Source organism: Lygodium microphyllum, chromosome 2, assembly GCF_053477565.2.
Source record: "Lygodium microphyllum isolate KBCC chromosome 2, Lygodium_microphyllum_v1.1.10, whole genome shotgun sequence".
Taxonomy (NCBI): Eukaryota; Viridiplantae; Streptophyta; class Polypodiopsida; order Schizaeales; family Lygodiaceae; genus Lygodium; species Lygodium microphyllum.
The window spans coordinates 7584810-7603825 of record NC_141136.1 but is presented as its reverse complement, the minus strand read 5'-3'; positions in this window follow the sequence as shown (position 1 = coordinate 7603825).

Genomic DNA, 19016 nt, shown 5'->3' with positions numbered 1-19016 from the left:
TGTTGGCTTTCCCTTGGTTTTTGTATGCATCCAATATGCATTTACATATAATCTTTGTTTTTGAATGTTGACAGAAAATTGGGCTAGCCCAATTGTATGCACTAGATGTAGATAGTTCTGCCCCTGGAGCACATAGAGCTTTAGTACGTCCTCAAATTAGACTAGGGCTCAAACCCCAACACTTAAGAGTTGTTATCACATTCTAAGTCTCACTTAAGGTTATCATTGAGCAGAAGTGCTCTTGTGGGGAGCTTTGAATATGCACTCAACTCCATGTTGCTTAGTCCTCCTCCTGCTCTTTTTTTCTATGATGATGAAGTATCACACTATGGCCTCACAATCTCCATGTCCATTTTCCATTCGCAGGTCATGGAATCAGCTTGATGTATTTGTTAAAATATCATATAGAGAAGATGCAAGGATAAAAAATTCACATGCCATGAAGTTTATAGTGTCCAGGTAAAGATCTGAAAGAGACATTGAATTGTTTCATGAATCCTGTATGCAGTCCCCAAGGACTTCCCAACACAGTCCTTAACAGTCTTGAAATAGGCTTGTTGAATTGCTTCATGAACCCTGTATGAAACTTGCCTATACAGTCCCTCCTATACTGAAATGGAGTTGTTAGAACTTTACTTTCCTGACTCAATGTTCTTCAGTTCATCACTGGGGCAGATTGTGCTTCAACCTTCTTTGCTATTTTCACTGCTATGCGTATTTTGCAGGTATTTCTGCAACTTGTCCTAGTTGTATGCCGTGAAAAGCTTGGTTCCATTACAAATAATTAGATAATAAGCATGCATCAATCACAGTGACCTCATGTAGCCATCATGATTGAGATGTATTAGGAGTTGGAAATTGGAATTTAAGTGGAGAACATCGTGTGAGGATAGCTGTAAACAGTGTACAAAACGTGACTAACAAATTGAACTCAGAAAAACACAAGAAGAAAGAAAGGAAAGAGAATGAATGATGAAGTGAGTTTCTATGAACGGACCGAGTAAACCACAAAAAATCGATGCAGGAGTTGATGAAGGAAGCCTTGCCAGTTGGATGATGGAGAAAACTATCATACGCAGCAGTTCCGGCACAGAGGGCAGCAGTCAGAAGGATCCAGGCAGCAAAATGAAGGCCCAAAAGCTGTTGTGAAGATTCCAGATGCAGTTGCAGCAGGGCAGCAGGGTGAAATACAAACTATAAGCTGTTGTGATCACTCCAAATGCTCTCCAGCAGGGCAGGCAGGGCAAGCCAGTAGCTTGATCAATAAAATGGGTCTGGATCTCTAGACAGCAGTACGATGATGAAATATGACAACAGGGAATGGTATCGTCACAACCTTGATGATGATGCCAGCAGCAGCAGCAATAGACTGCTAGGTGATGATGATAACATTGAAGGGTCAGAAGGGCTGGCAGCACATGCTGATGATGGCGATGAGAAGATGGCAAGGTCTAATGGTACGAGGATGTGATTAGGGAGAGAATGGGATATTTGGAATGTAGGAGTGGTTGCACATTGGTCTCCTTTTATTGAACTTTTGAGCCATTTGTCCTAGTGAAAATTGATTTCAAGGTTTGGGGCTGTAAGTGAGCCAAGAGAAATTAGTGTGATAAAATAATATTAACTTTTTAAACTAAGTCCAATGTTACAGAGTATCACCTTGCAAGTCCAAAATTGGATGCTAAGGGAGATGAAAAGCAAGCTTCGTGCCTAACTTGAAAGGTTTTGTCCCAAAGATACCAAGGCATTGAACTCTGGGTGTCACAAATTGCTACTTGAAGGCTTACTAAGATCTCAAGGTTGTTGAACATGTTCCTTTCAACCACTTAAGAGGTTTGTTTGAAAGCAACCAAGGCATGGTGTCATGAGGATGTGAAATTTTGTGATGTTTTAATCTTGTTGAAAACATTTGATTAAGTTATTAATCAAATGTGAAAGTTTAGCACGTGTTGCATATGGTAGTTATTTCTTGGTAATAGGCCGAGGACCTTGATGATGCAGTGCGTGTCAAATGCAAAAGTTGTGATAAGCTATATCGATTGGGTTTTGGTAGTTAGTTGATATCAGATGTGACCCTAGGATAGTGGTTTGATAAATAGATGTTAGTGGTGATACTAGGGACTAGTATTAATTGAGACATTAATTAATTAAATAATGCAAAAGTTGTGATAAGCTATGTCGATTGGGTTTTGGTAGTTAGTTGATATCAGATGTGACCCTAGGATAGTGGTTTGATAAATAGGTGTTAGTGGTGATACTAGGGACTAGTATTAATTGAGACATTAATTAATTAAATAATGCTAGTCTAAGGGTTAATAGAGGTTGGGGACCACTTTAGATCACAAATGGCTCAGCCAATTAAATTATGGATGGACACATTTAATTTTGGGCAAGATCAGAAGGGTTGAATTTAATTTTTGAAAATATTTAATTTTGAAAATTAATAAAATAATTGGATAATGCTAAAAAATGGGTTTAGAAGGCTACCACTTGGTATTCGGTCTGTAAGAGAGAGGGAGGAGATGGTATGATCTATTGCCATTGAAGGATTTTCGAAGGTAGCTAAGAGCATGGGAAGACCAACTGGTAGCAAGCGACATCAATTTTGAGGCTTCTTGGAGCTGGCGATGGTAGTTGATAGTGATTGGTGATAGCAAATTTTGGCATCCTTGGCAGTGGACGATAGTTCTTAGATAGTATTTAATGGACTACAGCCAATTTGAAGGCCTTTCTCGTAAAGAATTATTGAATTTCTTTTCTAGCTTTCTCTCATATTCTCTAGCTTGCGCTTAGTCAATCTCAATATTTCTCAATCTTTTGGATTAGATTTCATTTGGATTTGGTGGACAACAGAAAGATCTCTACTAAGTCCTAAGTTTTTGCAAAAATTAGGATTTGACAATCAGCTTGAGATCTGTGTCAATCGTCGGTGAAGGTATTGTACATTGAATTTAGTACCTACAGTTTATGCAATTGTTAGGAAATTCAGATGTGAATCCATTCATTGTAATTTGGGGTAGCATTTGATTAGTTACAGGTTATATTTGTGCAAGTCATGGGTGAAAAATGAAGGGATAATTAGCCTGAATTAATTGTTGATTGTTACTACAATAAAAGGGGCTTTTGGAACAAGAAAGGAGATTGTGGATCTCACTTTGTACTCATTCCATTAGCAAATAAGTTAAAGAAATACTGAAAGGGGTGCCAAATTTGGAGTCAACAGGGTATCCAATGTTCAAGATTTTCAAGGTAATTTGTGTCTTTTAAGTTATATTCATTTGCTAAATGTGGTAATTTAGTGCTTAATCAAAAAATCACCACTCTTTCTAAGAAGGAAGGTTGGTTTCACATGGGACCAAGTTTACATTAGAAAATTGTCCAATGGCATGTTATGATTTTCAAGGGGATGGAATACTCATATGGATCTTTGTTTCTTATTTTCTTTTTGACTTGAGACTTGCCTCATATATACATATTGTAAGCTCTTAAAGGGAAATGTAGCTTGCAAAACTATCTCCCTATTAGCATTGTATATATCATGGCTATATAGACAACGTATTTGAGTGCATTGCATTTTTTAGTAGGTAATACGTTTATGGTTGGCCAACTTGCGTTTATAGCCTCATTAAATATTGGTTGATTTGATAATTAATTTCTTTTATTTCAGTCTATTTGAAGGTTAGCTCTTCTCTATCTCATTATCATCTCATACATGTAGATTGTATCCTACTAGAGGGAAATTGGGAGCACTCTACTAGTTACTCACAATCTATTCCTTTATACACACTTTTGTTTGGTATATATATTTGTTAGTTCTAAGTTCATGTGTTCTTGTTTTTTTGTTCAAATCTTTGTGTTTACAATAATTTCATGTTTTTGCTTTTGTTGCTCCACATTCATTTGCCATAGTGTTAGAGCCCAAGCATCTTGGTTTTGGTGCTATCTTCTATTCTTGACTTTTGCTTTAGGTCTAATTCAACATTTTTTATTGCTGCAGACTTTGTGTTTTGTTGTTATCGATAGTTGGCAGCCTAGGTGACTCATATGATGACTAGGGGGCCATTTTGTCATGGCTAGGTAGCTTGTCTACTTGCATTTTTTAGTGTTATACCCCTTGTTTTTATGATCATCCTAGCCATCATTTTGTGTCAGTTGTTGATGTCTTCATTAGTTTTGGAGTCATTTTTTCTTTTTTCTTTTCTCACAGGTATCGACATTTTCTTTTATGCATTTCCATCTTTTCAACATTTCATAATTGTTGGAATGAATTCATCGATATGAGTGTCAGAAAATGCATTATAATATACATAGATATAAGCATTTTAATGTTTTGATAGGGGTATATTGGCACATATGTCAATGATCGCAAAAAATCATTTTGATGCATATGCCAATTAGTGCAGATGAAAAATTTTCATAGCAAGGGTTTGACCTTTCTAGGGGGCCAAATTCTTGCTATCCATGTTTGCCATCCTATTAGATTTGGACTACTGTTCAAACATGTATAAAATCCCAATCAGATATGCAAACAAAGGTAGTATTATAACAAATTCAAACAAGGTGTCATGGACACAAAAAAAGCTAGTATCTTTTAGAAAGGTTTATAAAACTTTAGACACTACAAGGAATTGAGCAATTAGTGACGCCGATTAGCGACGGCAGATATCGACGTCGCTATAGGCGTCGCAACTAGCGTCGCTATTGGCGTCGCTATTTGCGTCAATAGCGACGCCGCAGGGAAAAAAGCGCGGCCGAAACCAGAGCGCTGTTTTCATTTTCATTTCTTCGCCTTTTGAGAGCGAGAGCGAGGGAGAGAGCCAAGGCTTTGTGAGAGAAGAAGAGGAAGAAACTTGCTGCCGCCGCCGCCACTGTCACCGCCGTTGTTCGCGAAGGAGAGGAGGAGCCCTCGTTGCAAAGAGAAGCCGCCCACGCTCGCCATATCTCATTGATGAGTCTCCCTCTCTTTTTCTTTTACTTGTTGAAGATTTAAATCGTTCTCTTTTGTTTGTTTAGAAGAGGAAATGAAAGAGAATGAGAGGGAGAGGGAGAGAGAGGGAGAGAAAGAGAGAGAGAGGGAGAGGGAGAGGGAGAGAAAGAGGGGGAGAGTGCATTCTCTCTCTCTCTCTCTCTCCCTTTTGCTTGTTTAATGTTTAAATTACTTTCTTTTTTGCTTGTTTAGGAGAGGAAACGAGAGAGTAAGAGAGAGAGAGAGGGAGAGAGAGAGGGAGAGGGAGAGGGAGAGGAAAAGAAAGAGAAAGAGAAAGAGAAAGAGAAATAGAGGGAGAGGGAGAGGGAGGGGGAGGAAATAGGAGAGGGAGAGAAAGAGAAAGAGAGGGAGGAGGGAGAGTGTATTCTCTCTCTCCCTCTCCCTTTTACTTGTTTAATGTTTAAATTACTTTTTTTTTTGCTTGTTTAGGAGAGGAAACGAGAGAGTAAGAGAGAAAGAGAGGGAGAGAGAGAGGGAGAGGGAGAGGGAAAGAAAGAGAAAGAGAAAGAGAAAGAGAAAGAGGAATAGAGGGAGAGGGAGAGGGAGGGGGAGGAAATAGGAGAGGGAGAGAAAGAGAAAGAGGGAGAATGAGGGAGAGTGCATTCTCTCTCTCCCTCTCCCTTTTGCTTGTTTAATGTTTGAATCATTTTATTTTTTGCTTGTTTAGGAGAGGAAATGAGAGAGAAAGAGAGTGAGAGGGAGAGGAAGGGGAAGGAAATGAGAGAGGGATAGAAAGAGAAAGAGAGGGAGAGTGCATTGTATCTCTCCCTCTCCCTTTTGCTTGGAGGATGTTTAAATCACTTTATTTTTTGCTTGTTTAGGAAATGAGAGAGAAAGAGAGATAGAGAGGGAGAGGGAGAAAAAGAGAAAGAGAGGGAGAGGGAGAGGGAGGGGGAGGGGAAGGAAATGAGAGAGGGAGAGAAAGAGAACGAGAGGGAGAGGGAGAGGGTGAGAGAAAGAGAGGAAGAGAGGGAGAGGGAGAGAAAGAGAGGGAGAGGGAGGGGAAGGAAATTTAAGATAATATACTTATTGATAATGGCATGCAATGTGCTTTGCCATGGGCCACGTACTTCATCAAAATGAACCCAAAATTATTGTTATAGAAGAAGAAACCCTTAAATTGAGTATAGGATAATTTCTCTCAAGTCTTATGACTATGAGTAGAATTGATTGAAATAAATTTTATTACTATAGTTATAAAATTTCATAGATGGCGCGCATTAATTTTAAAATGGATTACTTATACTCAAAGCCGAGATATAACAAATAATTATCTACCGGGACAAACAAATCGTTGAGCATGATACAAGGCCGAGATATAACATCGGAAAATCTCTCGACTACTATATACAATGCAAGGTTTATGGTCAACTTGCAACTTGATGTACATCTCCATAAAGCTATCCATTTAAGCCTCGTTTGCTGTAATGTAGATAAGATGGCAGACGAAGGTCTTATTATTCAAGACCGCGAGACGTATCTTAATCAGCGTGTCCCATGTCCTTGCTCTCAATGCAAGTTGGCAATTAGATGAAAACGCCGATTGTCTATAGAACACGTACGACGATTTGGCGAGTTTCAATCTGAGATCATTGATCAGGCGATTGCAGATTTTCAGCAAACGGTAATTTGAAGTTAGCATTTTTCATGCATTGTACTCTCAAGCTAATTGAAAACCATACACAATAAGATTGGGTCTTGTTGGCAAATTTTGTATCCAGGAGGGTGATGTCTCGACCCAAGGGGAAGTGTACCCTTTGCGGCCAATTAGAAGAGTTCGTGGACGTGCGATGGATGGATTGCAGGAGCCAATCGACCACTCGTAAGGCCCATCTATATCGTCAATGCCAGAGGAGACAGACAACCTTCCCGACTTGCCTACAATCTTGGAGCCTGAGATGGAGGCAATGATCGATGCATTGATTCCCATGGACGTTGAGACATCTGACCCGCTTAGAGAGGAAGCATCCATACCATTATATGATGGGTGCCGAGTATCTCAGTTGAAGACATTGCTTGCACTCTTAAGTGTGCAAGAAAAATACGGTTGGAGCGATACGAGTGTGACTGAGTTATTCAGGTACCTTGCACACAGACTTCATTGTTTTTTTTATAAACAGTATTATTGCAAACATGGATGGATTTTTCAAGGTGTTTTATGATTTTTTCAGGTTATTGAAATATCATATATTGCCACCTGCAAACACCATGCCTGAGTCTCGTGATGATGCACGACATGTTTTACGGAAGCTTGGCATGGACTACAATAACATCCATGCATGTATCAACGACTGCATATTGTTTCGAGATGAATATGAGACTATGGAGACATGTCCAAAGTGTGGTGCTCACAGGTATCGACAGGACTTGCAAGGGCAGACCATCCCTCAAAAAGTTCTCAGGCACTTTTCGCTCATCCCCCGCATAAACCACATGTTTCGCACGTCTACCATGGCAAGCTTGACAACGTGGCATGTGCAAAATAGGTCCACGGATGGAGTGCAACGAATATCAGCAGATTCGCGCGCATGGAGCCACATTGACTCTACCTTCCCAGGCTTTGCGCGAGAGCTAAGGAATCTTCGGCTCGGTCTCGCCATGGATGGTGTGAACCCATTCGGTCTGCGCTCGACTTCTTACAGTGTGTGGCCTATAGTGCTTGTCAACTACAACATTCCTCCATGGCTTTCTACGAAGAAATGACATCTCATCCTTAGCTTGCTCGTCCCGGGCCGCTACAAAGTAAAAAATATGGACGTGTATCTTCGTCCATTAGTCGATGAGCTTAAGATTTTGTGGGAGGAGGGGGTCACGGTGCAAGATATGAGCATGCGCAATGGTCGGCGGGTCAGCCAATATTCGAGCCATTCTCATGTGGACGATGCATGACTTTCCGGGATTGGGAGAGTGCTCAGGTGAGCAGACCTTTGTTCTCGCTGGTAATATCTATATTTTATTTCATTCAATCAAGTATTCACTAGGTCGTGGATCGCCTTGCAGGTCTCGTTACCTCAGGTTATCATGCATGTCCGTTGTGTGGGCCATATTTAGACTCCCGAAGGTCACGAACCATGAAGAAGATGGTATATCAAGGACACGCCGCTTTCTTGCCGGAGGATCATGAACTCAGGGAAGGTTTTCTTGGACGATCTCCAGTACGTATGAATGCTGTAAGCTGGTACGAGCTGAAAATGGTAAACCCGGAATCACATCCAAATGGAATGCGACGGTTTTTAGTTTTCTACGAGTTGCCGTATTGAACCCACTTACAGGTCAACCACTTGTTGGATCCCATGCATATTTTCAAAAATGTGGGCAGCTTGCTATGGGACCACATCACAGGAAAGAGAGACACTATAGGGTCACGAATGGATTTAAAGGAGGTAGGTAAGATGGAGGCGCTTTGGCCGCAGTCGAGTGCTGAAGGGGGAGTGCAGCTTCCTCGCGCTCCCTGGGTTTTGTCTACCAAAGAAGAGCGTATTGTGAAGCAAGTAATCAAGTCTATCCGTACTCCGACGGGTATGATGCGTTCTCTCAGGTTCGCATTTTCTAAAGATGACCAAATGTCTGGGCTAAAATCCCATGATTGGCATAAGATATGTCAGGTTTGTGAATAGAATGGATTTTAATTAGCGTGGACATTTTGAAATTTGAAAAGTGACCATTATTCTTAATGCTTTTGCATTTGTGGCAGTTTGTCCTACTGATCGCAATCGCGGGATGTCTAACTCTAGAAATTCGCGGGGCCATTTACAAGTTGTCGACTTTGGTGCAATGGATTTCACAGAAAGAGATTAAGACGTCCTCTATTGAATCCGCAAGGCGGGGAGCAGTTGAGACGGTCTGTCTCTTTGAGAAATACCTGCCCACTAGCATGCTCACGATACAAGTTCACATTCTTGTGCATCTTGTGGACGAAGTGGAGATTGCTGGACCTGTCCATACGCGATGGATGTTTTTCTTGGAGCGCTTCATGAAAACCTTGAAAGGCTTTGTGTGACGAGCTCGTCTGGAAGGTAGCATGGCGGAAGGTTGGTTGGTGTCAGAGGCGTTAGTGCATATCTCACAATGGCTACCAATGGTGGAACCAAACAATGAAATGCTATGGACGCTGAAGGACGATGACAGGCTGACTGGAGATGTGGTGGTTGGAAATGGGGTAGAAAAAAGAATGGATGCGTCAATGGAAGAGAAGGTGAATCGCTTTTGTATGTTGCACCATGCCTCAATGGAAGAGAAGGTGACATGTCTATCGACCTTCTAGTGTATGCAGAGTTGTGTCAGGAGATTAACATGGGACCATATAATACTTTAATTCGTTGTTTAGATCTTCCATAAAGGTGAATTGCTTTTGTATGTTGCACCATGCCTCAATGGAAGAGAAGGTGACATGTCTATCGACCTTCCAGTGTATGCAGAGTTGTGTCAGGAGATTAACATGGGACCATAGAATACTTCAATTCGTTGTTTAGATCTTTCATAAAGGTAGATAAGATATGCATTTTAAGAGGGATTTTTCAAAAATGATTTATATTAATGTGCTTTTTATAGTTAAATTGATTATTCTAACATCATTTTTTATCTGTGCAGGTATCGACATTTTCAGGATGAGTCGAGGGATGAGCGATGAGGAGTTTCAGGACATGATGGCACGCATGTCTCCAGATCAACTCGCGAGATTCAGAGAGATGGCAGATCAGGAGCTGTCTCGTTCTTCGTCAGGGCGCTCTGCTAGATCAGCTTCAGCGCGATCAGATACTTCAGCTTCGAGCAGACGATCTCAACGCTCGCGACTTGGGCCAGAGGGAGGGACTACGACTGCAGGAGGATCAGGGGGATGCTGCTGTGGAGACACGGACGTGGTGTCTCCGTCTTGTCGTTCAGTTGGAGCTGCGTCACCTCCAGGATTTGTCACACCTGTGGGGATGTTCACTCCAGTCACTCTGGCTTTTGCGCAGTCGTCGGCAGATGGCACGCCTTTTGGTGGCACCTCCTTTGGTGGCACCCCTTTGAGTGGCACTCCGGGAGAGGATACTCCCGTCGGTACACCGGATGTACAGGGGTCTCCTGGATATGCCCAGGAGCGTGGACGGAGATGGGAGAGGGCCCATCTTAGGCATACTCTTAGGGGTTATGGATACCTAGTGGATGGCAGGTCAGGAGCCATCATCATGAATGATGAGGGGAGGAGGGTGATGGCTCGCATGAGAGAGTTGTGCCAACAAGTTTTTCGGCACGTCCTAGATCATTGGAGGAACATACCGGAGGGAAGCAAGGAGTACATAGTAGCATCCTTGCACGAGGAGTTCCCGGTGCCAGCCGCAGTGGATAGATTCTCTACGGGCTGGATGATGGATTACATGCGTGCATACATGTTACATAGACGATCCGACGCACGCAAGGCAATCAAGAGTGGGGCTCCAAAGCCCGAGTAGTTAGATGCAGACGACTGGCACCGACTGAGGGAGGAGGCTACAAATTCGCCAGGACATTAGAGTCAGCAGAGCGGGAGGCGGCGATGGCACGAATCGAGGCCGGATCGATACATCATCTTGGGAGTGACGGCCACATGATATATTTGGAGGACTTTGTAAGTTTCTCTTTTGTTTTGCTTATTTATTTTTTTGAGATATTCTTTGTACTGACAATCATGTTTGTAATAGTTAGCATTTTGTTTTCTTTGCAGCACTTCATTACAAATCGCGATCCACAAGGCCTTGAGACTCCATATGTAGAGAGGCACGGTCTCAGATCATTGATCGACCGATTGTATAGACGCGGTAGCCCAGTAAGTCACTCATCTTTCTTGTCCGTAGTTACCATGAGATATTTGAATGCATTATTGTATGGTGGATTGATATGTTGTTTTTTTTTCTGCAGAATCCGTTTGATGCTCCTTTGCAGTGGGAGGAGCTTTCGGGGGACGAGGATTTGTAGCTCGCCCTTGGATCCTTAGACCTCACATACCTTCAGTTTTTAGTCGCTCGATCTATGTACACATTTTCTATGTATTAGTGATATTGTTTTATGATTGTACCAATCGTATTTTATGCGATATCATGTATTTATTTCATCTATCAGTTTTATGATTTCAGTATACATTCTTTTTGTTTGCAAACGCTTTGTATGCAGCAGTGCAGAAACTATTTTGTATGCCACAAATTTTTTTTTCTGTTACCGTCGCTATTTGCGTCGCAAATTTACTACACGCGTCGCTATTGTCGTCGCTATAAGCGTCGCAAATTCTCTGTAACTGTCGCTATAGCATATAGCGACGCATATAGTGACGATTCTATGGCGTCGTCAATAACGACGCTTTTTGCGACGACGGGGGCAAATTTTGTTGTTTGTATTTTCGTCACTTTAAACGTCGTTATAAGGTCTATATCTTGTAGTGAGAACTAGAACTTTCTAGAGGGTTTTAGAAGATTCTTTGGAGGATATCAAAGAGTACTTTTCATAATTACTCATATAAACATTTATTGTATCAAGAATGGTTGCATTAGTGCTTATGTTAGCATTGCTTACATCAATATTGCTTATGTCATTGCTTTATGAGTAATACTTATGTCATTGATGAAGTTATCATGCTTAGTCATCATATACTTTTTTTAGCGCTTATATAATCTCATATTTGGAAGCTTTCCCTTAGCCTCCTTAACTCTAGTATAAATAGCGGCCTTAGGCTACAAAGCCCTTTAGCCTTACCAACACTAGTTGTGATACTTCTACAAGGTAAGTCCTCTCTAGTTCTTGTTCAAGCCTTGTATCTCCAATTCTAGTTTTGTCTTGTATTCAAACTAATCTTGTATCAAGATCTTGTCTTGTATTATAAATCTAGCCTTGTTATAAGCATCATTGTATCAATCTCATATAAGCGAGATATTGTTGCGCTGTTGCGCTCCATCTTCTTGAAGTAAAGAATAAAGTTCTTCTTTTTCTTCTTCTTGGAGTTCTTCTCTTGTAAGTTGTGAGGTGACAATTCTTGTCCTTCCTAAGTTTTTGTCACCTTCATAATAGTTTGGCAACACTTCATACTTTGATTTTACATAATCATGACGGATGTGGTGATGGAAGGTGTCATCATCACCTTGCAAAATATTCAAGAACAAATCCAAGAACTCTTACAAGAGTAATGCATGATTACATGTGGAGAAATCCTAGGCTTTGGAAACCATCCAAGACCTTCAAAATTAACTTTAAGAACTCTAGGAGGCAAGTCTATATCAAAGAAGCCCTTTAACAACTTGCAATCTTCCTCCAAGCTATAAAAAATAGTCAAACATTGGTATGCTTAAATAGTTTGATGTGACTAAGTCAAAGTTTTAGAGGTTTTTTGCAAGTGCGATTGTTCATCCACATGTAACTTGAGTGTTATCTTGATGGTGCTTTTCAAGTGGGATTTATCAATTTTCTCTCTTAGAAATAACTCTCTCTTAGTTTGCACCATTGCTTATGAAAGAGTATTTATTACTTCATAATTTTGAAGCCTTTGTTTGAGAGTTCTTTGCTACCTTCTAGAGGCAACCCTTATAAGTTGAGTCTAGTCTACCTTAGAAGGTTTCCAAACAAAAAGTTTGGAGGAAAAATCTATGGTAGGGCAATCCTTGAGGAAGGGATCCACCTCAGTTCAAAGACTACACAAGGTCCAAGAAGTTTCCAAAAGAAGTCTAGGAGAAAAGTCAAAAAAATATCTCTATAGAAAAATCATATCATCAAGTACAACAATAGAAAGTAAACCTCTGAATTGCCTTGTATATGATAAAATACTATTCCTATGTTGTATGCAAAACTGTGTATAACTCAAACACTTGATGTATACAAGTGTAAAATACAACTCGAAGCTTTTCTATGCTATACAATACAAAAGAGACCATGTGAGTTGTTTCAATGTGTTGTAAAGTCTCCCACCACTAGATGGCTCATCGTCCTTCATGAGCATCAGTAAGTCTATCCTCTAGGTGACAAAAGAAATCGTGGGCTTGTTGGGTCTCAATCATGATTAGCTTTGTAGGGCATATTTTTGAAGAAGTGTTTAGTGAAGCTCAATGAATGTCTAGTCTTGGGGCATGTATTTGCTAATGATTATATCCTTGACCTTATGATTATGTTCTCGAGCTACAAAAAGGAGCTCAATTGTGGGAGCTTTCGCTCGACAACCAAGACCCACGGACTGCTTATTGTTTCAAGCGTTCCAAGTGAGCTCTAATGGCTCTCTCTCACCTAGCCGACGCGCCGTCGATCCTATGAGTGTTGTGAGTTTACCTTGATGCCCGATTGAGTATCCTCCTCTCTCTTGCACTCCGGTAGCTCCACGATTCTTGATGCTAGCTCAAGCATCCTCAAGCCTCCTTCATCTCCAAGCTCCATCCTCCATAGCCGCGCGCGCAAGAAAAGAAGAGAGAAGAGAAGAGAAGAAGAGGAGAGGAGATGGTGAAGAGCTTCACCCTCTTGATCCCTCACTCTCACACACACTCACTCCCTCACACTCACACTCCCTCTCTCAAGAGCACACACAAGCAAGGAGGAGAGAAGAAGGGAGGAAGAAGAAGACTCCTTTTTCCACACACCAAAGAATGAGCTTCTCATTCTCTTTTTTCAACTTTATATTCAAAGCCCTAAATCCTTTTTGGGCGGTCATTCCTCTTGTACATGGCCGGCCGTAGCCTAGGCCCTTTTTCCCATTTCCCACCGTTCTAATTTATCCTATTCCCAACTAATGTCTACACTTTGCACAGGAGCGAGTCTGGCACTCTTTTACACAGATTCGAGGGTGCTTCCACATTTTAATGGTGCGCTTCTTCCTCTTTCGTTGCCTTGGCCCGACACCGAAGCTTCTTGCGGGTCATGTCCGATCCTTTGAATTTTTCAAGGATTGGTTACCGGCCAAGGCGCCTTTTTCTGTTTTTATCCTACGCCTTTTTGCTATTTTCTCTTCTTTCCATTTTCCACTCCTTTGGGCTGCGGAACCACGGTCAGAAACATGATAACATTACCCCCTTCCTAGCCAAGTGCCAGTCCCATGGCACTGCGGAGGGACATAGTGGCAAGTTAGGTCGGCTGTTAGGTGGAATAGGTAGGTGGGTGGTTAGGGATGATGATGAGGAGAGATGCCGGTGTGCTTTAGGCTCGATGGAGATACTCGGCGTCTGTCACATGGTTGTGGCGCTGGTTATGTAGCCGGTCGTCTTTTGAGTATGAGAAACACTTGAAGCAATAAGCAATCCCTTATGATGATGGTATTGAAGGGATTTATTCTGGAGAAACCCCTCGAACGCTATCTGGTTTGAAAACCCGCAGCTTCGATTGAAGACCCTTGTCTTTGATTTAAAGGTCTTCAGTTTTGAGTTGAAGGTCTTCAGGCCGGCGGAATCAATAAGCGATCCGTAGATCTTGGGCCATTGGGCATGGATCATTGGACGATGAGGTTCCAAGATCTATGCCAATGGCAGCTCTGCCTTGACTTGATTCAATCAGGGTGGCCATCAGTAGGCAGGTGGCCAGATGCTGGTACATGAAAAGAAGTGTTGATATTAAGGGAAGTCGTGGGCGATCCTCCTCCGTAGGTAGCCACATCTTGAAGTGGGAACATAACCTGCAAGAAAAGTTGTGCACTCCCTAAGGGGTGTGTCTGTCTTGCTGTGTAGTGTGTGGTGCATGTGGCACTGGAACTGGGAGATGGGTCTGACCTTGGGTAAGCCCTTGGTAACATCCCACACTTGAGGACCCAGTTTGTGCTTTGTTGGCAGTGTAGTGCAAGTCTTAGGGTGACAGGTCTGAAAGTCCTGCCCTTGATGTGCCATAAGTGTGAAGTGGGGGGGGGGGGGGGAGGGGCTAGGGAGGATCCTAGGTGCGGTGATTGTGGTGCGTCTTTATTTCTTCTTCCTCTTTTTTTTTTTGAATATATATATAATAGCATGAGGAGGTGTATACATGGATGCAAGTGGTACAAGGGCATGACAGGAGTTTACTCCTCGTCATTCGAATGGTGGGTAGGGGTTGGCGGAGGCCGAGGGGCCTTGTTAAGGAATTTTTGACTCAACAAGTAGCCTTTGATGTGGAGGCGGGTTTTGAGGGTGGTGGTAGAAAGGAAGGGGTGGTTGCACTGGGTGAATTTGCTGTCGTTCATGTCTTCGAGTAGTGCACCACAGAAAGATGGCAAAAGAGAAGCACGCATCATGAGGCGAGTCATGGTGTTGCTGTCTATGGCGTTGGGATCAAAATAGAGGGGTGGGAGGCTGCGTTCTTGGGGTGCGGGCTCTTGGTGGACTAGAATCCTAATTAACCTAAGATAATTACAAGTGGTGATGAATGCGGGGTCGGGACAAGAGGTGAACTTGCTAAGAAATTTATCTATAGAGCTATACAAATCGGGGAGGGTGAAGAGAAGGGCGTCCTTATGGGAGGTGCTATTGGTATTGTAGATAACGGGGAAATCGAACCTGCCGTGGATGGACGGATTGAAGTCTATCCCTACCCTTCGAGGATACGGCATAAAAGTGGGGTCGTTTCTCTCTGAAGGGAGGGTGTTGCAAAATGCCATCCATGTGCCAAGGTTGACGTAAAAAATGCATCTCCTCCAGGTGGGTTGGCAATTATAGCCTTCCACTGATCTAGACACTTGGAGGACTTTGTCTTGCCAAAACTCGCGGTCCTCGGCTCCCCAAGCAGTTGGGTGAGTCTCACACTCCGCTAACCACTTGGCTTTGAGCCTTGCCCCCATAGCAATGACGTCCTCTACCAGTTGAATGGGTAGTACCCTATTCAAGGTAGTGGAAAATTCAAAGCGCAAGTCGAAGGGGTCGCGGTTATACTCTTGCTGTTCCCAGATAATCAATTCGGCACGGAATTTAGCAGGGGAATCTTGGGTGTGCAGTAGGAGAGGGGCAGGCTATCTTGGAACGGGTATGGCATTCAACTTTCTTATTGCCTTCTCCACCATCTCTTTCCTGCGGTTGGTTTGGGCCGCTCTTCTCTCGGCAGATGTATCAGGGGGCTGCACTTCGGCTTGTTGTGGTTGAGGGGGTGGTGGGACGTATTCCTCCTCTTGAGGTCCCAGATCGAACTCTGGTTCACCCCCTTCTGCTTGCTCATCTTCTTGTGCTTTTTCCTCTATGAAACCGAGGTCATCTATCTCCTGCGCCGTCAGGCCTACCTGTGCAAGATATCTCCTCTACTCCTCTAGGCTTTGCGGCGGGCCTCCTAGCTGCAGCGGCACGCACATGCTTTCCTCTGCACGCAATGGTTAGTTTCCTTTGCAGCTGATCATTGGCTTCATCTCCTTCCGATTTGGTGGAGTGGAGCAGCGTGTTGAGGAAGGTGTGCTGCTGGGCTATCATGGAGAGTTAGGCCGCCTCTGCCTGATTCTCAGCCAGCACCCTGTCTCCTTCGGCCTTGGCTAGCCGGCATGCTAAGTTCCGTACTCTCTACTCATTTTGATCGGCCCATTCTTTTGCCATTCTTTCCATATCTTCTAGGCTCTCCCCCTGATGGAGGGTCATTGCTATGAGCTGTTACTGTTGGGCCTCGAGCTCACGGTGTAGGCGGGACTGCTCCTGGCGTTCATCTGCGATCTGCGCATTGAGCTGGTCCAGCTTCACCTGCATCCTTCGCACCTGTTCTGCCCTTAACTGGTCCAGCTCTGCAGCTGCCTGTCTGATCTTGTCAAGATGGCTTTGCACTTCCAGGTTGACTGCAGATAACTGATCATTTTTGCGCCAAAGTGGGCATTCATTTCCCTCTCCTTGTTGAGACGCTCTATCAATATTTTTCTCCTTCCCTCCTAGGCAGTGTCACGTTCCTTTAGGGCTTTTAATTCTTCCGCCTCCTTAGTACTGGCTTCCTCCCTGAGCACAACGATTTCCCTTTGATATTCTATTATCTGCTTTGTTCTCTCCAGCTGGAGGGCGGCTTGTGATTCTCGTTCCGCTGCCAGCTCCTCCACGGCTATCCTCCTTTCTTCCTTGTCCCTTTGCAACTGCGAGAGCAGTTCCTTCATATACTCGTCGTATTGGCCTGCTGGAGGTGGGGGTTGGGGCATGGTCGTAGTGGTGGCGACATCTTCTATTTTTTGCCTTTTCAGTTCCGGCCTTGGCTCCAGTTCAGCCGTGGCTGCCCTTTTGGCTCCTGAAGCTGGGGTGGCCATGGCCGCTTCCCTTGCCAGCTCCCTTTCCACCAAAAATTGTAGCCAAGTGACCACATTGCTCTTGTCGACTTTTGGGGTGGGCCCTTGGGTGGCGGTAGTAAGGGGTGTCGCCATGATAGGAGTGGCTGGCATGGATGGTATGAGGAGAGGAAAAATTGGTCTGATCAGGTCATTTCCTTTTCCTTTTGTAGGGGGTAGGGGCGTGATTTCTGGCACACCGGTACTGGGACCGGGTGCCTCAGGTTGGTGCGGACCCTTTGCTCCTTCCTCGTCTCTTCTGTGTTGTTCCTCGATGGAGCGACGGGTTGCCAGCTTCAATTCTTCCTCTCTCTTTCTTCTCAGCTCCTCCTCGGCCTTCTTCTTTCTTTCCTCCTCATCCCTCACCAACTCCCTTCGAGCCCTTTCCAGATCTTCCTTCTCTTTCCTCTTTCGCTCCTCCTCTCTCTTTCCATGTAGGGCCTTGGTTCATTGTTCCGCATGCCTTTGTGGTGTAGCCTGGGATTCTCTCTCCTCGTCGGCATTCGTTTCCATCTCATCAGACAACCTCTGCTGCTCTTCTGTGTGAGGCAAGGACTGTGACGGTGACTCGCCACTTTCCTAGTCACCTCCCTCTTTGTCTTCTCCTGCTTGTCCCTACCCTATCGCTTCTTGGATGATTGCCGTAAGGACACCTCCAAACCCTATGGTGGAGGCCTTGGAGGATGATGCCTTGCGGGTCAATCGGGATGACGGGGACTCTCCTGCCACGGCTCTTCCTCCTGTTGCCAGGGCCTTTGTCGAAGCCTCAATTGTCTTTCTCACGAACCCATTAAGGTTCACCTCATCCAGCGACTGCACCGCAATGCTGTCGAGCAGAGGTACATTGATTTTGGTCATAATGCTATTGTACCTCTGGCTTGAGAACATGGCGTGCACCATCTTCACCTGCAGCTAAATTTCTTAGTTGGGGATGTCCGCCAGGCTAATTTCGTCATTGGTGTAAACCTTCACTTTATCCATCCCCAACATGGCGTAGATGTCTCTTTTTGGCTTCCTTTCCACCTTATTTGGCAGCCCTAGTGCCCTTTCCACCAACTCGGGGGTTAGCTCGATCTGTACCTGTCTGGTAGCTTCCTTGTCACGCACCGTGACGGTGCCCCTGTTTCTGCTAAAGGTACGCAAGAAATCAGCGCACAAGGTGTAATCTATCCTCCGGCCCGCTACGTCCAGGTACTTCTGTAGGTTCTTCGATGGCTACGTCTTCAAGGTTGAAGACGTGGCGGAACCTGAATTGGTTGAAAGCTCTTGTTTCCACCGTGAGGCCGTACTTTACTTGTTCCTCCTCCGAGAAGGGAAGCTTGCTTGCTTTGTCCTGGCTTGCCATGGTCGCCACCTGCACATTTAGCCATTTCCATTTTTAGTATTTTTTTGGCAACTAATTTGTTGGAAAAACAAAAGCATAGCAGATTTTATTGAACATAGCCTTAACTTTTCCTTTCAGACTTCTATCACCACCTTTTACTTTTGCATTTCAATTTTAAGCGTTTCACACTTGGTTTACTTTTTAGGTTTTATTTCATTTATCCACCTTACTACCCCTACTACCCCTTTCCCCCTTTGGAACAGAAGAATCCGTCCCAGGATTGGAGGTTGCGAGGCCAAGGCGTTCATCTTTATTTGTGTAGGAGCCAAGCGTAGAAGTTGGGGTTATATTCCAGTTGAGTAGTGCGGTCCAGATCAAAGGGCCGAATTCCTACATGTGTGATGTACGTGAGGACATCTGTGAGGAAATCACCGGGGTCGACCTGACTTGCGATGTGGAGCTCTTCCTTTGTTAAGAGGCAGTCAAGATAGGGATGTCCTGTGATATGCTCGTCCATGGGTCGATCTCGAAGAGTGGTTAAC